This window comes from Mustelus asterias, chromosome 2 (genome assembly GCF_964213995.1).
Source record: "Mustelus asterias chromosome 2, sMusAst1.hap1.1, whole genome shotgun sequence".
Taxonomy (NCBI): domain Eukaryota; kingdom Metazoa; phylum Chordata; class Chondrichthyes; order Carcharhiniformes; family Triakidae; genus Mustelus; species Mustelus asterias.
In genome coordinates this window covers 38,705,067-38,724,452 of record NC_135802.1, presented here as the reverse complement: position 1 = coordinate 38,724,452, position 19,386 = coordinate 38,705,067, and positions in this window count along the sequence as shown.

The window sequence follows — 19,386 nt, the reverse complement described above, 5'->3', positions numbered from 1 at the left end:
TGCAAACTTACTAATCAAACCAGTTACATTTTCCTCCAAATCATTTATATATATTATAAACAGCAAAGGTCCCAGCACTGATCCCCGAGGAATGCCACTTGTCACAGCCCTCCATTCAGAAATGTACCCTTCCACTACTACCCTCTGTATTCTTTGACCGAGCCAGTTTTGTATCCACCTTGCCAGCTCACCTCTGATCCCATGCGACTTCACCTTCTGCACCAGTCTGCCATGAAGGACCTTATCAAAGACCTTACAAGTCCATGTAGACAACATCCACTGCCCTACCCTCATCAATCATCTTCATCACTTCCTTGGAAAAAAAGAAGTGGGGGGCTTAGTAGAGTCTCTTCTAACCAGGACTGCTGAAGCTAATTATGTTGCCCAGTATGCTACCTTAGCTAAGATCAGCCAACTCAGCACAGCTCAGTAAGCGGACCTGGGACCTTCTGCCTCAGGGTGACTTTGGCCACCTAACCAGCAGGGAAACTTTGACTGATTTTTTTTAAAATAGCCTTGTGTAAATATTGTGTGCCAGCTGGAACAAGACACTGCTTCTCTCCCAGTGAAGCCTCAGGAAAATGTTCATCTAATAGTCAACTAAATAGAAGGTCTCTTATGTTTCTGCAATAAACAGCTACAATTTTTGAAAATTGCGTTCGTGATTGCCAAACCAGTAGCTGCTGAAAAGGGACATTGTGGTGTCTTTAAGAATTAAGTATTTTTGATGGGGTTAGATTGACAAGAAACTGTAGCAAGCTATATTTTCTAATAATGGACTTTTTCTGCACCAAATTACAGCTACATGAATAAAACGTGAATTGAAGAAAACTTGCTTTTGTGTAGAATTTCTTACAGTTCAAGCAGCCTTTCAGTACAGTAATCCAGCTCCATTTCGTATTTTTTAACTCTATAATGTCTCTGCCTTTCCCTGGATTGAATTCTCATTGTGCAAGTCAATGACACTAACTAGCACTGAACCATATTATAATGGTACAACTCATTAGCCAATAATAGGTCATAGGGAAGGCAAATGGAATGTTGGCCTTTATTTCAAAGGGAATGGAGTATAAAAGTAGGGAAGTCTTGTTAAAACTATACAAGGCACTAGTTAGATCACAACTGGAATACTGTGAACAATTTTGCTCCCCTGACCTAAGGAAAGATATACTGGTATTAGAGGCAGTCCGGAGAGGGTTCACTAGGTTGACCCCGGGTATGGAGGGATTTTCTTATGAGAGGTTGAGTTGGTTGGCCCTGTACTCAGTGGAGTTTAGAAGAATGAAAGGTTATCTTATTGAGACAAATTGGATTCTCAGAGGGTTTAAGAGGTTGTTTCCCCTTGCGGGAGAGTCTTGGACCCGAGGGTATAATCCCAGAATAAGGGGTTGTCCATTTAAGACAGATGAGAAGGGATTTCTTCTCTCAAAGGATCGTGAATCTCTGTAATACTTTCTGTAGAGGCTGGGTTATTAAATATGTTCATGGCTAAGATAAGCAGATGTTTAATTAGTAAGGGAATCAAGGGTTATGGGGATAAAGCGGGAAAGTGGAGTCGAGAATTATGTCACATCTGACATAATCTCATTGAGAGGTGGCGGAGCAGACTCAATGAGCTGAATGGCCTACTTCTGCTCTTACGCCTTATAGCACTAAGACACATTTTCAAATTCCCCCTAGCATATTGTTCTGTTTACAATGCACAGCCTCATTGTAGTAATGTTACATTGCCAACTTCTATATTTTTAACACAAAATTAATTTCTGCAGGAACAAGTAATGGGAAATGGAATAAATTATAGAGTGACAGTTCCTATCTTGCTGCCGGAGTTATGAATATAACATTGTTTCATTTGTATTTTGTGGACAAATTTTGACTGACAAAGGATTTGAATATAGTAATACCTGCCAGAAACAAAGTATTTATGAGGTGAAGATCTGCCCGTCTAGTGTTCAGTGACTTGAGCCTTTTTCAGGCCAAAAAGTCCTGGCTCAACATAAGGCATGAGATGCAACTGCACCGTTTTTTTTTAAGTATAAGCCAACAGACAAAACGTTTTTTCCCTTAAGCGCAGGAGGTATTTGTTTTGGCAAGAAGCAAGGAAGCTGAGTGCTAAACCAGACACTTAAGTTCACAATAAACATACACCTCAGAGTTCATTATTGCTATTAGATTACAGATTTTGTTGTTTTTTTTGCATTTCTCTCTTGGCTAAAATTCAAAGTTCCAAGGCTGAAACAAGCCATGCATTAAATTGTTGGTTATTGCTCACTTCTCAGGCTATTGTTCTGTGCTGATGCTGACCTTTAGATGTGATCTGCTTCTGGCCTGGAACCGCATGAGGGCCAACCAGTTTGAAAATGCTTATTTGTGCCTATCGAGTGGCAGCGCTTTACACGGAACTGCTTAATTTCCTTAATTCCCTTAACGTTTATTCAAAGCTGAGCCATAATCGACATCCACATCATAATGACATCGACATTGGGGTGATGCGGTGGCACAGTGGTTAGCATTGCTGCCTCCCAGGACCCAGGTTCAATTCCCGGCTTGGGTCACTGTCTGTGTGGAGTTTACACGTTCTCCCCGTGTTAATGTGGGCTTCCGTCGGGTGCTCTGGTTTCCACCCACACTCCAAAGATGTGCGGGTTAGGGTGATTGGCCATGCTAAATTTCCCCTTAGTGTCAGGGGGATTAACAGGTTAGATACATGGGGTTACTGGGATAGGGCCTGTGTGGGATTGTTGTCAGTGCTGGCTTGATGGGCTGAATGGCCTCCTTCTGCACTGTTGGGATTTTATGATTCTATCTATCTTGCTGACCAGCACTAAACTGTATTATAGTGGCAGAATAATTATATTATTATGCCACGCAAACCAACACCAAATTTCATTGGACTGCTGAAACATTCTGGTTTCTAAGGCTAGTCTGTCGACATTGCAAAACTATTTCACTTTTCCTCATTCATGGGACATGGGCGTTGCTGGCTGGCCAGCATTTATTGCCCATCCTGAGTTGCCTTTGAAACTGAGTGGATTACCAGGCTGTTTCAGAGGGTAGTTGTGAGTCAACCACATTGCTGTAGCTCTGGAATCACATGTAGGCCAGACCAGGTGAGGACGGCAGATTTCCTTCCCGAAAGGACATTAGCGAACCAGGTGGGTTTTTCCAACAATCAACAATGATTTCATAGTCATCAGTAGATTCTTAATTCCAGATATTTTTTATTGAATTCAAATTCCATCACCTGTCGTGGCAGGATTTGACCCCAGGTCCCCAGAACGTTAGCTGAGTTTCTGGTTTAATAGTTTAGCAATAATACCACTAGGCTTTCGCCTCCCCACCAACATACATCAAAAGGACGAATTGGATTCTGCATTTTGTTTACGGCAGTATTAAATAAAGGATAATGAGGGTAATTTGCAGCAATTTATTGGTATTTTGATGGAATGATCGCTGTCAATTGCCCGCCCACTGTAGAATTTACCTTGATTTGCATCCCATCAATCCTAATGATTGACAGGTGATCCACACAAATAGGTGATCACCGAGGCTCCAAAATGACCCCCAACAAGTGTGACCAAAGCATTGGTCAAAGTCCAAAATGGTTTACAAATTTGTTCACTCAAATGTAGAAAGGAATTTGGAGTATAGATTTACTAGAATAATACAAGGGAATATTCTCATAATAAAATAACAAGAAAGCAATGTTTGTACACTGCAACACAAAAAAAACCTAAAAGCGTGAGAGATGGTGACACGGTGACGCAATGGTTAGCACGGCTGCCTCACAGCGCCTGGGAACCAGGTTCGATTCTGGCCTTGGGTGACTCTCTGTATGGAGTTTACACATTGTCTGCGTGGGTTTCCTATGGATGCTCCAGGTTTCCTCCCACACTCCAAAGATGTGCGGGCTAGGTTGATTGGCCATGCTAAATTGCCATTTGTGTCCCTAGCTGTGTAGGTTAGGGGGATTAGCGGGATAAATATGTGGGGCTTACGGGAAAGGGCCTGGATGAGGTGTTCTGTCAGAGAGTCGGTGCAGGCTCGATGGACCGAATAGCCTCCTTTGCATTCTATGATTACTTCCACTGGTTGGTGAATAACCAAAAGCTCAGGAATAGTACCAGGATCAAAATGGAAGGGGATAGAACACCTTTTCATGCAGAGTGTTGGATTAACGTGGGCCACATGTGGCCATTGCAGTGCATTCTATCACAATTGAGGAGAACGTAGACAAACATGAAGAAAAATACAGGGAAAGGTTAGACCTTGGCACATAGTTATGGACTGGAGCTAACAAGGATAAAACACAAATGAGTGGAATTACTTCAAGTTCAATGAATCAATAAAGAATGCCTCGTTCCCACCCAACCTGCTTTGTCCAATGCCTCAGTTGGTTTATCAAGTGAGTAGCTGTGCTGTGATCAGGAAAGCTCCAGGATAGCTCCTTGGTCTGCCATTGGGATAGGACAATAGAATTAATCTCACTGGGTGAGAGGCCACTGCCAGCAGAATACCTGAGGGAGTGAGGAGCAGAATTGATCTCACATTCCACAATCCTGCTCCAATATTAAACAACCTGTCACTCACCTTCAGCTGACACATGAACACAGGTCACTTGAGCAAGCGATGTGGTACTTGTGGAATTGTAGCCTTGTGATGAACCAATGGGGCGGCACGGTGGCACAGTGGTTAGCACTGTTGCCTCACAGTGCCAGGGACCCAGGTTCAATTCCGGCCTCAGTGTGTGTAGAGTCTGCGTGGGTTTCCTCTGGGTGCTCCAGTTTCCTCCCACAGTCCAAAGATTTGCGGGATAGGATGACTGGCTGTGCTAAATTGCCCCTTAGTGTCAGGGGGATTAGCAGGGTAAATGTGCAGGGAATAGGGTCTGGGTGGGATTGTGGTTGGTACAGACTTGATGGGCCAAATGGCCGCCTTCTGTACTGTAGGGATTCTATGGTGAACCAATGCTTTTAGAGAGAGCTGGAGGAGATGAAAAATAATTGAAAAGACAATGTTGTTTTTTCCTCCACTTTGACCTCAACCGAAAGCAATTTAGCCATTTCAGTGGCAAGTGTAGCCCGTGGTGTGGCACTAACACCTACTGACCAACAAGGAGAGGGTAGACATGTCTGTGTAAGATTTATCTCTAATTGTGTGTGCATTTTTGCTGCCACAACAGATCCATTCCCATTCTTTTTATCCCCTTTTGTTTTCTTGACTTTTTTTGGAGTTTCATAGAAATCATAGAAACCCTACAGTACAGAAAGAGGCCATTCGGCCCATCGAGTCTGCACCGACCACAATCCCACCCAGGCCCTACCCCCATATCTACCCACAAATCCCTCCAACCTAGGCATCTCAGGACACTAAGGGCAATTTTTAGCATGGCTAATCAACCTAACCCGCACATCTTTGGACTTGTGGGAGGAAACCGGAGCACCCGGAGGAAACCCACGCAGACACGAGGAGAATGTGCAAACTCCACACTTGGGGTGATCTTGAGCCTGCGCTTGCCATCTGCGGGAATGACAGGAATGCTCCTGAACCGCCGAAACCCAGAGGTCGCAAACCTCGTCAGCGAGATTGTGACTTCCAATTTTCACTGCCCCTCGCTGGGGACGTAATCAAGTTCAAGCCAACAATGGAGGTGAGTCTGATTTAAATACATTTTCATACATTAGCAGATTATTGAAGTCCACTATTGCTGTATATTGTGCCCAGGTGTCATTTTAAACCATGCTGACGAACCATGTTCAGCCAGAGGTGAACCTATTGTGGGGATTTCCCCCCCCTTCCCTCCACCCCCGGGGGGGGCGTAAAGGTGAGTATAGCCCCCGAGGAAGAGGTACATGGCCAGGCATTGGCATGGCAATGCCCCTTGGCACAGGTTGGCACTGCCAGATTGGCACCATGCCAAACTGTCAGTCCAACCTGTGCCAGGGGGCAGTGCCAGGGGCCATACCCCCCAGTGGGAGCCTCATGGGGGAGGCGAGGGTTCAATTATTTGTGGTGGGGGGGAGCCAATGTGGGAGCTGGGGATGCCAGTGATGATCGCTTTGGGGGTTGGGGGCATAGGGGGTATCCCCTAACTCCGCTCTACCCCTCCCCACCCTCCTCCCACACCCAAGTCAATACTTTTACTTAAATGGATGTCAGGTGAATAAAGGATTAGTTTAGTTGAATCCATAACCTGCCAACGCATGTCACTCGAGTGAGGTACTGGAATACTGGGCTGTTGCAGTCATTTGTGGAACCATGCCCAGAGAAGAAGGGAACCAAACTGGGATGGTTTTAACAAAGAGCCCAGAAAAAAACATCACAGTGAAGATAGTTTACTTTGGCCAATGTGAAGAGAGAGCAACAAGAGAACAAAGTAAAAGCAGACTAAAAGATTCCTGTGACTCATGTGTCTGCTTCCCAATGTACACGGGGTAGTTCTCTCTGTTACAAACGGTGGTGCTTTCTGCTTGAGTGAGAGCAATGGCTAACAGCTCAGCCACCAGCAAAACAGCCAGCCTGAGGTTCTCTTTCCCTTGTCCCAGAAAGAAAATGACGTGGCACGTAGAACAGGCGACCTTCCTAATCTCACCCTCGTCACATCTTTGCTGAGGTTAAAAGTTCCAATGTAAGTCTGCTCCCAGGTAACAGGACATGCAGCTTAAAGCCCTGATATGCTATAGAATAGAATCATAGAATCCCTATAGTGCAGAAGGAGGCCATTCAGCCCATCGAGCCTGCACCGACCACAATTCCACCCAGGCCCTATCCCCATAACCACACATATTCACCCTGCTAATTCTCTGACACTAATGCTGGAATTTTACCGCCTCGCCTGCCCGAGGCTCGTAAGATCTTGCCTGAGGCCAACGGAGAATGCCTCACCCACCCCAGAATCGGAATTTTACCACCTTGTCCGACCCAGAATCGGAATTTTACCACAGGGGCGGGCGAGGTGGTAGAATTCCGCCATAATGGTCAATTTAGCACGGCCAATCAACCTAACCATCTTTGGAGTGTGGGAGGAAAAAGGAGTACCCGGGGGAAACCCATGCAGACATGGGGAGAATGTGCAAAATCCTCACAGAAAGTCACCTGAGGCCAGAATTGAACACCAATCCCTGGCGATGTGAGGCAGCAGTGCTAACCATTCTGCCACCGTGTCGCCCGTGTTGTGGTTAGCTGTCCCACCATCCTCGAGTCGTGGGACTGCCCACCACAACATGGGCGGCTCAGTGCTCAGTGTCACAAGTTTCTGCCATGTGACTCAGCTGGCTGATACTTGACCTGCAGCTTTTTGGGGCACATGAGGCCAGGTCATCCCAAGGAGGTAGTAGGATTCAGAGAGCAGGATTTGCTCCCTTTCTCTGTTCTCCTTTGCCGCGATCATTAAGGTGCTTGGACACCAACTATGATGCAGCTTGATGGACAAATTGTCCCGATTTTGACCGATTGGTAAGCGGAGGTGGAAAAGGATGCTGGAGAGGCCAAAAGTGGCCAAAGTCCCTGAATTTAAGAGCAGAATCTCATTACTGGGGTTGCCTGGGTGGGTCAGTTGTGATTGAGGCTGGGAGTGGGGGAAAATGGAGGAGGGAGAAGGGGAGTTGAATAGAAAAACAAATTCCACCGGATACTGGAAATTTGGAATAAAAACAGAAAATGCCGGAAACACTCAGCAGGTCAGGCAGCATCTGTGGAGCAGGAGACAGGGATAATGGGCCAAGTTTTACAATGTGGGTGTTGGGGCGCTGACCTCAGGATAGAAAACAGGTCCCGAGCCCGCACGTACGACAATGGGACCTTCTTAGCAATCTTACCACAGGAGGCCAGCTGGCTTCCTATTGACTTGCCATCCAATTAAGGATGGTAGGTTCCTGATGCTACTGCTCCAATCAGAGAGCCAGAAGCACTGAAAGCTCAGAATCGCGACTGGGAGAGGCGGTTGCCGCTGAGGTGTGCAGGGGAGCGCGGCACCTCGGAAAGAAGGAGGAAAAAATATTTCAAATACCATGGGTCAGAGGGAAAAAATCCTCAGCAGAAACCTCTGAGGCCACATGGGGCTTCGTTCCCTGCTGGCAACCTCCATCTTATTGTCAAGAAGCCTTGTTCTCAGGGCAACAGCTGGGAGGCCACCTCCTTTTAGCTGGCAGCCTTCCCATGCAGTGCCGTGTCTCCCTGGCATTGGCAAACTGCCAACAGCTCAGTAAAATGGCCCCTAATTGGGCCACGCGATCGGCTGCCAATCTCCTTGCAGTGGGCAGCCTCTCCACCTCTGGTCCCACCCTCAATAAAATGCCCCGACCTCAGGACTCTGCTGGGGAGCCAATCCAATGTGGCTCCCAATGATTTCACCGGTGCTGCACCACCTTTCACCCTGCCTCCCGGGGGCCAGTAAAATCTTGGCCTCATTTCAGGCCTGTGACCTATCACCAGAACTGAAACTATTCCGATGAAAGATTTCATCGAGTTGAAAGGTTAACTCTTGTTTCTGCCTCCACAGATGCTGCCAGACCTGTTGAATGTTTCCAACCTTGTCTGTCTATATTTGAGAAAGAGGGGCGATTGGGGATTGTTGAACGATGGTTAGCCATCATATTTGGGGTGAGAGGGAGGCTGTGATTTGGCAGAACAAAGGTCAAAGGTTTCCTCGAATGGCCGGGTGAAGCACCCCTGCCTTTTTAGGTTGACTGGAGTATTATAGAAAACACTAACCTCTGGAGTTGGCAGCTCCCGCCTTGCCCTGACCACCATCATTCTCAACACCTGAGGATACCAGATTTGATTTTGATTTGATTTGATTTATTATTGTCACATGTATTAGTGTGCAGTGAAAAATATTGTTTCTTGCGCGCTGTACAGACAAAGCATACCGTTCATGGAGAAGGAGACGAGAGAGTGCAGGGTGACAGCAGACACATTGAAGCCAGGTTCCCAATTACAGTGCTGGGCCTGATTAACGTTTGTTGATGAAGATTCCTGCCTCCCCATGAGGGGAAGCTCACATGGCAACCCGCCCATCACTGTAAAGGTTTGGGCAGAAGTGTACGTGTCTGCTTAGGTTCATGTTTCTCTTTTTGAGGGTTTAATCCCCACCCTGACCTGTTCCTGCCCATTGTGTAGAGGAGGGGGACATCATATCCAGCCCTCCGTCTGTGGGCATGAGTTTACTCCCGTTGTAAGCGGGCGGAAGTGGCCAATCACTTACTGCCATGTTTACCCTGGCATTCCATCCACTGCCACCTTGAAAGGGGCCTTCTGATGGGCAGCCAGAGAGCCCAAAATGTTTGCAGCAACTTCTGTAAGGATGTAAAGCGAGCTTCCACCACGTTGCACACACTATCTGGCCAATTGCCCCAAGTGCTCATGGTCATTTGAAAAAAATGGTCCCAAATCTACTCGGATTTTATTTTTTGTGGAGAGGCTCAGGAAGAGCTGGTAAGCTCCTGCAGGATTCACAAGATCATTGTGGGTTGCTAGGCTCTACCCACTTCCCCACCATCTCCCTACCCACTGCAATCGCTTTACCAAGCAACCCCCCCCCCCCCCCCGTCTCCCCCACCACCGCTCCCCCTCCACCCCCTCCCTTGCCAGAGCTACCTGCCTGCCAAGGTCTGAACAGGCTGGAATACATCCCCTCAACAAGCAGCGGGCTGCCCCTTTGGGGCATTTAGTTTTGACGGGAACTGAGACTTGAGCCTCACCACTCACTCAACAATCAGGGTCTCGCTCGCTCGGCTTGTCAAGGTCTCAGTCTAGAAATTACAAAAATTACTCAAATTAAAACAAAACACTGCAGATGCTGGAAATCTGAAATAAAAATAGATAAATGCTGCAAAACCTCAGCAGGTCTAACAGCACCTGCAGAGAGAGAAGCTCAGTTAATGTTTTGGACCTAAATCTGGACTCGGAACGTTAACTCTATTTCTCTCTCCACAGATGCTGCCAGACCTGCTGAGTTTATCCAGCATTTGCTGTTTTCATTTAAAAATACTATCCGTGTGGCATTGTCAATTTTGTAAATTGAGTTTGTGTCTTTATATGCCCTGTTTGTGAACAGAAATCCCACTTACCTGACGAAGAAGCAGCACTCCGAAAGCTAGTGGCTTTTGCTACCAAATAAACCCGTTGGATTTTAACCTGGTGTTGTGAGACTTCTTACATTGTTAATCCAGCCAATGCCCTGATAAATTGGCAAGTGAATGGATTTTGCTAATTCCCTGCTCTCAGACGCACATGCGGACCATTCCTAACTACACTTGCCCTGCTGTTTGGGATATTTTATTACAGGCGTCGACAATAGGTTCATTTGAACTTGTTCCTTTATTCGAAGTTCTGACATTTAATGCCACAGCAAAGACTGTTCTTCTGCAGCTCAGTGTGTATAGAATATCCACAAGGCTGCTTCCCTGGCACTCCGCAGCTGTTATCATTGCATTTGTCATGTGACATTCACAAGTAACAGCTCCCGCCTGAGAAGCAGGCATTGTATTACATTAACATACATCATTCTTCAATCCTATCGAAGGTGAGGAAGACGCCAAGGTTAGACCAATTACGTCAATCACTTTTCAGACACTGGCTTACTTACAAAGGAAAATATCGGCCCTGGCTGAAAAAAACCCAAACTCACTCACACTTTCTTTACTTAAGAACCCTTAAAAGAAATGGAACTGTGAAGATCTGACAGTGAGCGAAAGAGGAGGAGTGTTTGGCCTGTTTTCCTTGCCTGCTGTTTATTAAGGTTCATTGCTCAGTATTGTCCTCAAACAGCTGCCATCAGCTCCTTTTTAAAAAAACAATTCAAACCATACAGATCAGCTTGAGATTACTACCAGAGCCTCAAAGCTTCTCTGCTTTTCCAAATAATGGAAAGCAGTCTGAAGAAGTTCTTATTCCTCCCTGTTTGAGAGGGGACAATCTGGATTCCGATGCCACCCCCCCCCTCCCCCAACTCCTGCACCCCACAGCACAGACATTACGCTTGCCAATGTCAGACTGTAACCAAGATTCAATGTCTCTTCTCATCTTCTCCTTTTCTTTGGCAGGGGTGGCGTGGTGGCACGGTGGTTAGCACTGCTGCCTCACAGCGTGGGTTCGATTCCTGGCTTGGATGACTGTCTGTGTGGAGTTTGCACATTCTCCCCGGTTTCCTCCCCCAACCTGAAAGATGTGCTGGTTAGGTGCATTGGCCATGCTAAATTCTCCCTCAGTTTTCCCGAACAGGCGCCGGAATGTGGCGACTAGGGGATTGTCACAGTAATTTCATTGCAGTGTTAATGTAAGCCTACTTGTGACACTGATACTTAAACTTTAATGCTTTTGGTATTGTGAATCATTCTGACATACATATGCACCTATGAACATACAGATTAGCAGCAGGAGCAGGCCATTCAGCCCTTTGAGCATTTTCCACCATTCACTAAGTTCATGGCTGATCTGATTAAGGCCCAAGCTCGTTTCCTGGCTATCCCCAGTTGACTCCCTTGTTAGTCAAGAATTTATCTACCTCTGCCTCCATTACTCTCTGAGGAAGAGAGTTCCAAAGACACATTAACCTCTGAGAAAGAAGGAAGTCTTCTCCTCGCTTTCTCAAATGGGAGAGCCCTTATTTTTAAACTGTGTTCCCTAGTTTTCAACATGCACCCTGTCAAGTCACCGCGGGATCTTCTCAATCTCAATCTTCTAAACTCCAATGAACACAGGCCTGGCCTGTCCAACCTTTCATCATAAGGTAACACCGCCGCCCCAGGCAACAGTCGAGTGAACCTTCTCTGTGTTGTTTCGAACATGTTTCTATACTTACTTAAATAAGGAGACCAAAACTCATAGGATCATAGAATCCCTGCAGTGCAGAAGGAAGCCTTTCGGCCCATCAAACCTGCACTGACCACCCAGGCCCTATCCCTTAACCCCATGCCAGGGGGTTCAGAGGGACATTCACTTGTGTGTAATTAATATGCAGAACCTGGTGCGGGATCCTGTTATTCTGGCCAGCGAGAAAGGCACCACCGGAGCTGCCCTCCACCTCACTTGGTCTCATAAATGAGAGAATACCACCCTATGTTAATGGTGAATTGTTTTTTTTTAATGGTGTACTTCAGGGCTTTATCCTTTGCCTATTAGATACCTCTTGGTGACATGGTCTCGGAGCTCAGGATGAGTCTCCCTGGAAACTCACTGATGGGGCTGTATTCCTGATGGGCTCATGCTGTTCAGTAGAAAGGCCCACAGAAACTCAGGTTCATTGGATGGAATGTTCTGGTCATTCATGGAAGGCGGGATCTCCCAGTCCCGTCGATGGCATACCCCTGCCACGGGAAACCCTGTTGATTAAGGTGGGACCAGAAGATCCCGCTGCCGGCCAATGGTGGGCCACCTCCACCACCGCTGTGAAACATGCGGCTGGTTGCACGGAATATTTTTCAGCCAATGTTTATCGAAGTACAGCACTGAAAAAGTCATTCAGCCCAAGCAGTCTGTCCAGAGTTTATGCTCATGAGTCCTTCATCAGTGCATCAAATTATATGAACTAATGTTTAACATATTCATATGTTCTTGTCCAGTTACTATTTGGTATCTTTTTCCTCTCTTTCCTGGGCTCTTTATGTAATCAGAGCAGCAGGGTCGTTCTTCTCAGTTCTTCCGAGAAACTAGCCGTGCTGCAGCTCCTTATAAAAATTCACAGAACTAAGCCCTTTACAGAGAGGTCAGGGCTTGTAACCTGTTCCCCATCCCGTCAACATTCATCTCACTCTGGATGTGTCACTGCTCCCAAGTGGAAAATACGTCATGGTGGCAGCGTCAGGGGAATGGGCGGGAGCTCTTCCCTCGCTTCCCTTGAGTTCATGAGCACTTAGAATCACAGAAACATAGAAACCCTACAGCGCAGAAGGAGGCCATTTAGCCCAGAAAGCCTGTACCACAACAATCCCACAGAGGCCCTATCCCCTTAACCCCATGTATTTACCCTGCTAGTCTCCCTGGCACTAAGGGGCAATTTTGCATGGCCAATCTATCTAACGTGCGCATCTTTGGACTGTGGGAGGAAACCGGAGCACCCAGAGGAAACCCACGCAGACACGGGGAAAATGTACAAACGCCACACAGACAATGACCGGAGGCCAGAATTGAACCTGGGTGCTTGGCGTGTATTACAGTTCTGTGAGTCCCTTGTACGCACATATCTAAATATTGTCGGTAATAAACCCTTTATAACTTGAAGCTAAAACAAGTCACCTTCAAAGTTATTACAACTCTGATGTCAACCCATTTCTTTATTCGGAATTTAGAATCATAGAATCCTTACAGTGCAGAAGAAGGCCGATCGGCCCATCGAGCCTTCACCGACAACAATCCCACCCAGGCCCTATCCCCGCAACCCCATTTATTTACCCTTTTAATCCCCCTGACACTAAGGGTCAATTTAGCATGGCCAATCCACCTAACACACACATCTTTAAACTGTGGGAGGAAACCAGAGCACCCGGAGGAAACCCACGCAGACACGGGGAGAATGTGCAAACTCCACACAGACAGTGACCCGAGGCCAGAATTGAACCCGGGTCTCTGGCGCTGTGTGGCAGCAGTGCTAACCACTGTGCCACCGTGCTGCCACAATTGCAGGAGATTCCCAGGAGGACAATGGAAACACTTTAGAGATGTCTTCAAAGAATTCAGAAGAGGTCAAACATCCCTGCCGACAGATGGGAATCCGTAGCTTGTGACTGACCAAAATGGAGGAGACTGTTCCTGAAAGGTGGCAAACACATTGATAGAGATTTTGTCAGGAATGTGCAGAGATGAAGTTCGGGGAATTGGGGTGGAGCACACTAACCTCCAAACAACCTATCTCCCCAGCTCTCAGGCACTGCATGCCTCACGTATGGTAGAGATTTCATAGAAATTCATAGAAACCCTACTGTGCAGAAGGAGGCCATTCGGCCCATCGAGTCTGCACCGACCACAGTCCCACCCAGGCCCTACCCCCACATATTTACCCGCTAATCCCTCTAACCTACGCATCCCAGGACTCTAAGGGGCAATTTTTAACCTGGCCAATCAACCTAACCCGCACATCTTTGGACTGTGGGAGGAAACCGGAGCACCCGGAGGAAACCCACGCAGACACGAGGAGAATGTGCAAACTCCACACAGACAGTGTGGATTTATCAGCCATCTCAGAACCCAGCAAACTGGAGTGGAAGCCAGTCACACTCGACCCTGAGGAACCGCCGAAGAAAAAGATTGCTGTGATGTAGGAATCGCTGCAGCCAACTTGCACACAGCGAGTTTCCACAAACAGCAATGATCCAGCTTAATAATCTAGATTCACAAATGCACACCACTTTCTACTTTTGCAAATTTATAAAATAAGCCAATTTTGATTTGATTTGATTTATTATTGTCACAAGTATTGGGATATAATGAAAAGTATTATTTCTTGCACGGTATACAGACAAAGCACCGTTCATGGAGAAGGAAAGGAGAGAGTGCAGAACCTAGTGTTACAGTCATAGCTAGGGTGTAGAGAAAGATCAACTTAATATTAGGTAGGTCCATTCAAAAGTCTGACAGCAGCAGGGAAGAAGCTGTTCTTGAGTCGGTTGGTACGTGACCTCAGACTTTTGTATCTTTTTCCTGACGGAAGAAGGTGGAAGAGAAAATGTCCGGGGTGCGTGGAGTCCTTGATTATGCTGGCTGCTTTTCTGAGACAGTGGGAAGTGTAGACAGAGTCAATGGATGGGAGGCTGGTTTGAATGATGGACTGGGCTTCGTTCACGACCCTTTGTAGTTTCTTGTGGCCTTGGATAGAGCAGGAGCCATACCAAGCTGTGATACAACTAGAAAAAATGCTTTCTATGGTGAATCTGTAAAAGTTGGAGAGAGTCGTAGTGGACAAACCAAATTTCCTTAGCCTCGTGAGGAAGTAAAAATTTGTTGGGCTTTCTTAACTATAGCGTCACCGTGGAGAGACCACGGCAGGTTGTTGGTGATCTGGACACCCAGGATAGTCCTAGAATGGAATAGTCTTGTGTACATATATCACGGAGTGATTGTCCATCATGCGAAAACAAAAGGTGGTTATATTAAGTGGCTCCACCAACTGGCAACTGTGAGGTGGGATCAAACAGTCCAACAAAGCTGCTGTGGTGTAAATGTTCAGAGAACGCTGTGCATGTTGCTCACTCTGCCAAAAGTCCTGTTGCTTTGTTACTCATTCTCACAGTTGATTATGTGCAGTCACTGCTTGTTACAGTTATTACAATGCATGAACTAATAAATTTAGCAGATCTTTATGAATCTGGCCCAAAGACACAAAAGAGTGCCAAATCACTGCTGAGCTAAGTAATACGATCCAATATTTGGGCAGGTAATATAAATCATTTGGAAACATTTGTTTTTCCTCCATTCATTCTCGGGTGGTCTTTATTGTCTTTTCTGATCCTTAAACCGTGAGAGGCGAGAAGCACCAAGAACTACTGATTTTCATCAGCTTGATTTAACCTTGGAGGATTTTTTAAAAATTCATTCATGGGGCATGGCTGGCCAGCATTTATTGCCCATCCCTAGCTGCCCAAGGGCAGTAGAGAGTTAACCACATTGCTGTGGCTCTGGAGTCACATGTAGGCCAAACCAAGTAAGGACGGCAGATTTCCTTCCCTAAAGGACATTAGTAAACCAGGTAGGCTTTTTTGACAATCGACAATGGTTTCATGCTCATCAGTAGATTCTTAATTCCAGATTTTAACTGAATTCAAATTTCACCATGCCGTGGTGGGATTCGAACCCGAGTCCCCAGTATGTCAGTATGTTTGGCATGTCCGCTATGACTCTCACCAACCTCTACAGATGCACCATAGAAAGCATTCTTTCTGGTTGTATCACAGCTTGGTATGGCTCCTGCTCTGTCCAAGACTGCAAGAAACTACAAAAGATCGTGAATGTAGCCCAATCCATCATGCAAACCAGCCTCCCATCCATTGACTCTGTCTACACTTCCCGCTACCTCGACAAAGCCGTCAGCATAATTAAGGACTCCACGCATCCCGGACATTCTCTCTTCCATCTTCTTCGTCGGGAAAAAGATACAAAAGTCTGAGGTCACATACCAACCGACTCAAGAACAGCTTCTTCCCTGCTGCTGTCAGACTTTTGAATGGATCTATCTTGCATTAAGTTGAACTTTCTCTACATCCTAGCTATGACTGTAACACTACATTCTGCACTCTCTCGTTTCCTTCTCTATGAACGGTATGCTTTGGCTGTATAGCGCGCAAGAAACAATACTTTTCACTGTATGCTAATACATGTGACAATAATAAATCAAATCAGATCAAAAATCAAAATCAAATCAAAAAAGTACATTACCTGGAGTTTCTGGATTAATAGTATCACGATAATACCCACTAGGTCATCGCAATTGAATATACCAATCCATTTTGCCCTTCTTATACATGCACGGTTCTGACTGTCCATTCACTTGCCCCCCACAAATCAAACCAAGACGAGCTGGTTTGCACATGTGGAGGATTTTTCAGTTTCCAAATACTAACACTGCTGACTTCATAGGAACTGAGTAAGCTGGAAATGCGTTGCGTCGTGTTGTTTTGGGTGAAGGGCATATATAAATCTGTTGTTATCAATGTTGATTAAGCTGTTACCTATTTCCAGCTTTCTGTGCTTTCATTTCCAGTTTCCAGCATTTGCAGTTTTTTCTTTTTCATTCCACTGCCATGAATAATCAATAAGCAAATGTTTTATTTTAATAATAAATGTTCAAAACTCCAGATCACCTTCTCTCCACCATTGATAAAATCAATGCTGAATAATTTTAGAATTTTGATTCACTAAAGTGACACTTTTGCCGCAGGTGACTCTTCTTTTCTGCTCAGCTGCCCTTTGAAGTCCCAGTGGTACAGTTCCAATGCCAGCACTGTTGTGCTGTGGTTCAGCTAAGTCATCCAACTTTGTCTTCAACTATGATGGGTATTATAGTCATTACAGTCCTTTCCTTATCTGATATCCCGGCATCCACCAAGGGCTAGAAATCATTAACTTGGGAGCCCTAGGCATTTACCGCTCTCCATGGCCCAGGGAGCTGCTGATGTCCGTAAGGAGTTTGCCCACAAACCCCCTTCTTCCCCTCCCCTTTATATAGAATATAAAGACTGACAAATCCCCAGGGCCTGATGGAATCTATCCAAGGCTGCTCAGGGAGACGAGAGGTGAAATCGTTGGGCCTCTGACGCAAATCTTTGTCTCATCACTGGACACAGGTGAGGTCCCAGAGGATTGGAGGATAGCCAATGTGGTCCCGTTATTTAAGAAGGGTAGGAAGGATAACCCGGGTAATTATAGGCCGGTGAGCTTGACGTCCGTGGTGGGGAAGTTGTTGGAGAAGATTCTTAGAGATAGGATGTATGCGCATTTAGAAAGGAATAAACTCATTAACGATAGTCAACATGGTTTTGTGAGAGGGAGGTCTTGCCTCACTAACCTGGTGGTGTTTTTTGAAGAAGTGACCAAAATGGTTGACGAAGGAAGGGCCGTGGATGTTGTCTATATGGACTTTAGTAAAGCGTTTGACAAAGTCCTTCATGGTAGGCTAGTGAAAAAGGTTGGATCCCATGGGATAAAGGGGGAGGTGGCTAGATGGGTGGAGAACTGGCTTGGTCATAGAAGACAGAGGGTGGAAGTGGAAGGGTCTTTTTCCGGCTGGAGGCCTGTGACTAGTGGTGTACCGCAGGGCTCTGTATTGGGACCTCTGCTGTTTGTGATTTATATAAATGATCTGGAAGAAGGAGTAACTGGGGTGATCAGTAAGTTTGCGGACGACACAAAGCTGGCAGGACTTGCAGATAGTGAGGAACATTGTCAGAGGCTACAGAAGGATATAGATAGGCTGGAAATTTGGGCAAGGAAATGGCAGATGGAGTTCAATCCGGATAAATGCGAAGTGATGCATTTTGGTGGGAATAATGTAGGGAGGAGCTACACGATAAATGGAAGAACCATAAAGGGTGTAGATACGCAGAGGGACCTGGGTGTGCAAGTCCACAGATCTTTGAAGGTGACGTCACAGGTGGAGAAGGTGGTGAAGAAGGCATATGGCATGCTTGCCTTTATAGGACGGGGCATAGAGTATAAGAGTTGGGGTCTGATGTTGCAGATGTATAGAACGTTGGTTCGGCCGCATTTGGAATACTGCGTCCAGTTCTGGTCGCCACACTACCAGAAGGACGTGGAGGCTTTGGAGAGAGTACAGAGGAGGTTTACCAGGATGTTGCCTGGTATGGAGGGGCTTGGTTATGAGGAGAGATTGGGGAAACTGGGGTTGTTCTCCTTGGAAAGACGGAGGATGAGGGGAGACTTAATAGAGGTGTATAAAATTATGAAAGGCATAGATAGGGTGAACGGTGGGAAGCTTTTCCCCGGGTCGGTGGTGACGTTCACGAGGGGTCACAGGTTCAAGGTGAAGGGGGGGAGGTTTAACACAGATATCAGAAGGACATATTTCACACAGAGGGTCGTGGGGGCCTGGAATGTGATGCCGGGCAAGGTGGTGGAGGCGGACACACTGGGAACGTTTAAGACTTATCTAGACAGCTATATGAACGGAGTGGGAATGCAGGGATACAAAAGAGTGGTCTAGTTTGGACCAGGGAGCGGCGCGGGCTAATTGTTCCTTGTTTCACGTTTCAAGGCTTCATTCTATGATCATCTTGCTGGTGCCAGTACAGAGCGAGACTGCGGATAGTTGGGAACCTGTCTCGGGGACAGGGAATTCATATGGGGTTCGTGGAAGTGGAAATGACTAGGGTTGGGAAGCATTTTCCGATCAGGGCCATTGTGATCTCCTGGACTCGTTTCGATCGCCTCAGGGGGTCGGAGAGGAATTTCCCAGATTTTTTTTCCCCATATTGGCCCTGGGGTTTTTCACTCTGGGTTTTCGCCTCTCCCTGGAGATCACATGGTCTGGAATGGGGGGGTGGGGGTGAGTTAATAGGTTGTAATGAACAAAGCATCGTAGCTGTGAGGGACAGCTCGGTGGATAGGATATTGGTATGTAGATAGGCTGGAAAATTGGGCGGGGATCCTGGATTCAGGATTCAATCCTGGACCGGGGAGCGGCGCGGGCTTGGAGGGCCGAAGGGCCTGTTCCTGTGCTGTATTGTTCTTTGTTCTTTGTTCTTTGTACCCGCCCTCACCCACCAACTGAAGTCCACCAACTGATCCCAAACCAAGGACGGAAGCAGTCGAACTCTCCTAGATTCCTTCAATGCAGAAGGAGGCCATTCGGCCTATCGAGTCTTCACCGCCTCTCCGGCAGAGCATCTTTTCTATACTATATCCCGTAACTCCACCTATTAACCCTGCTAATCCCCG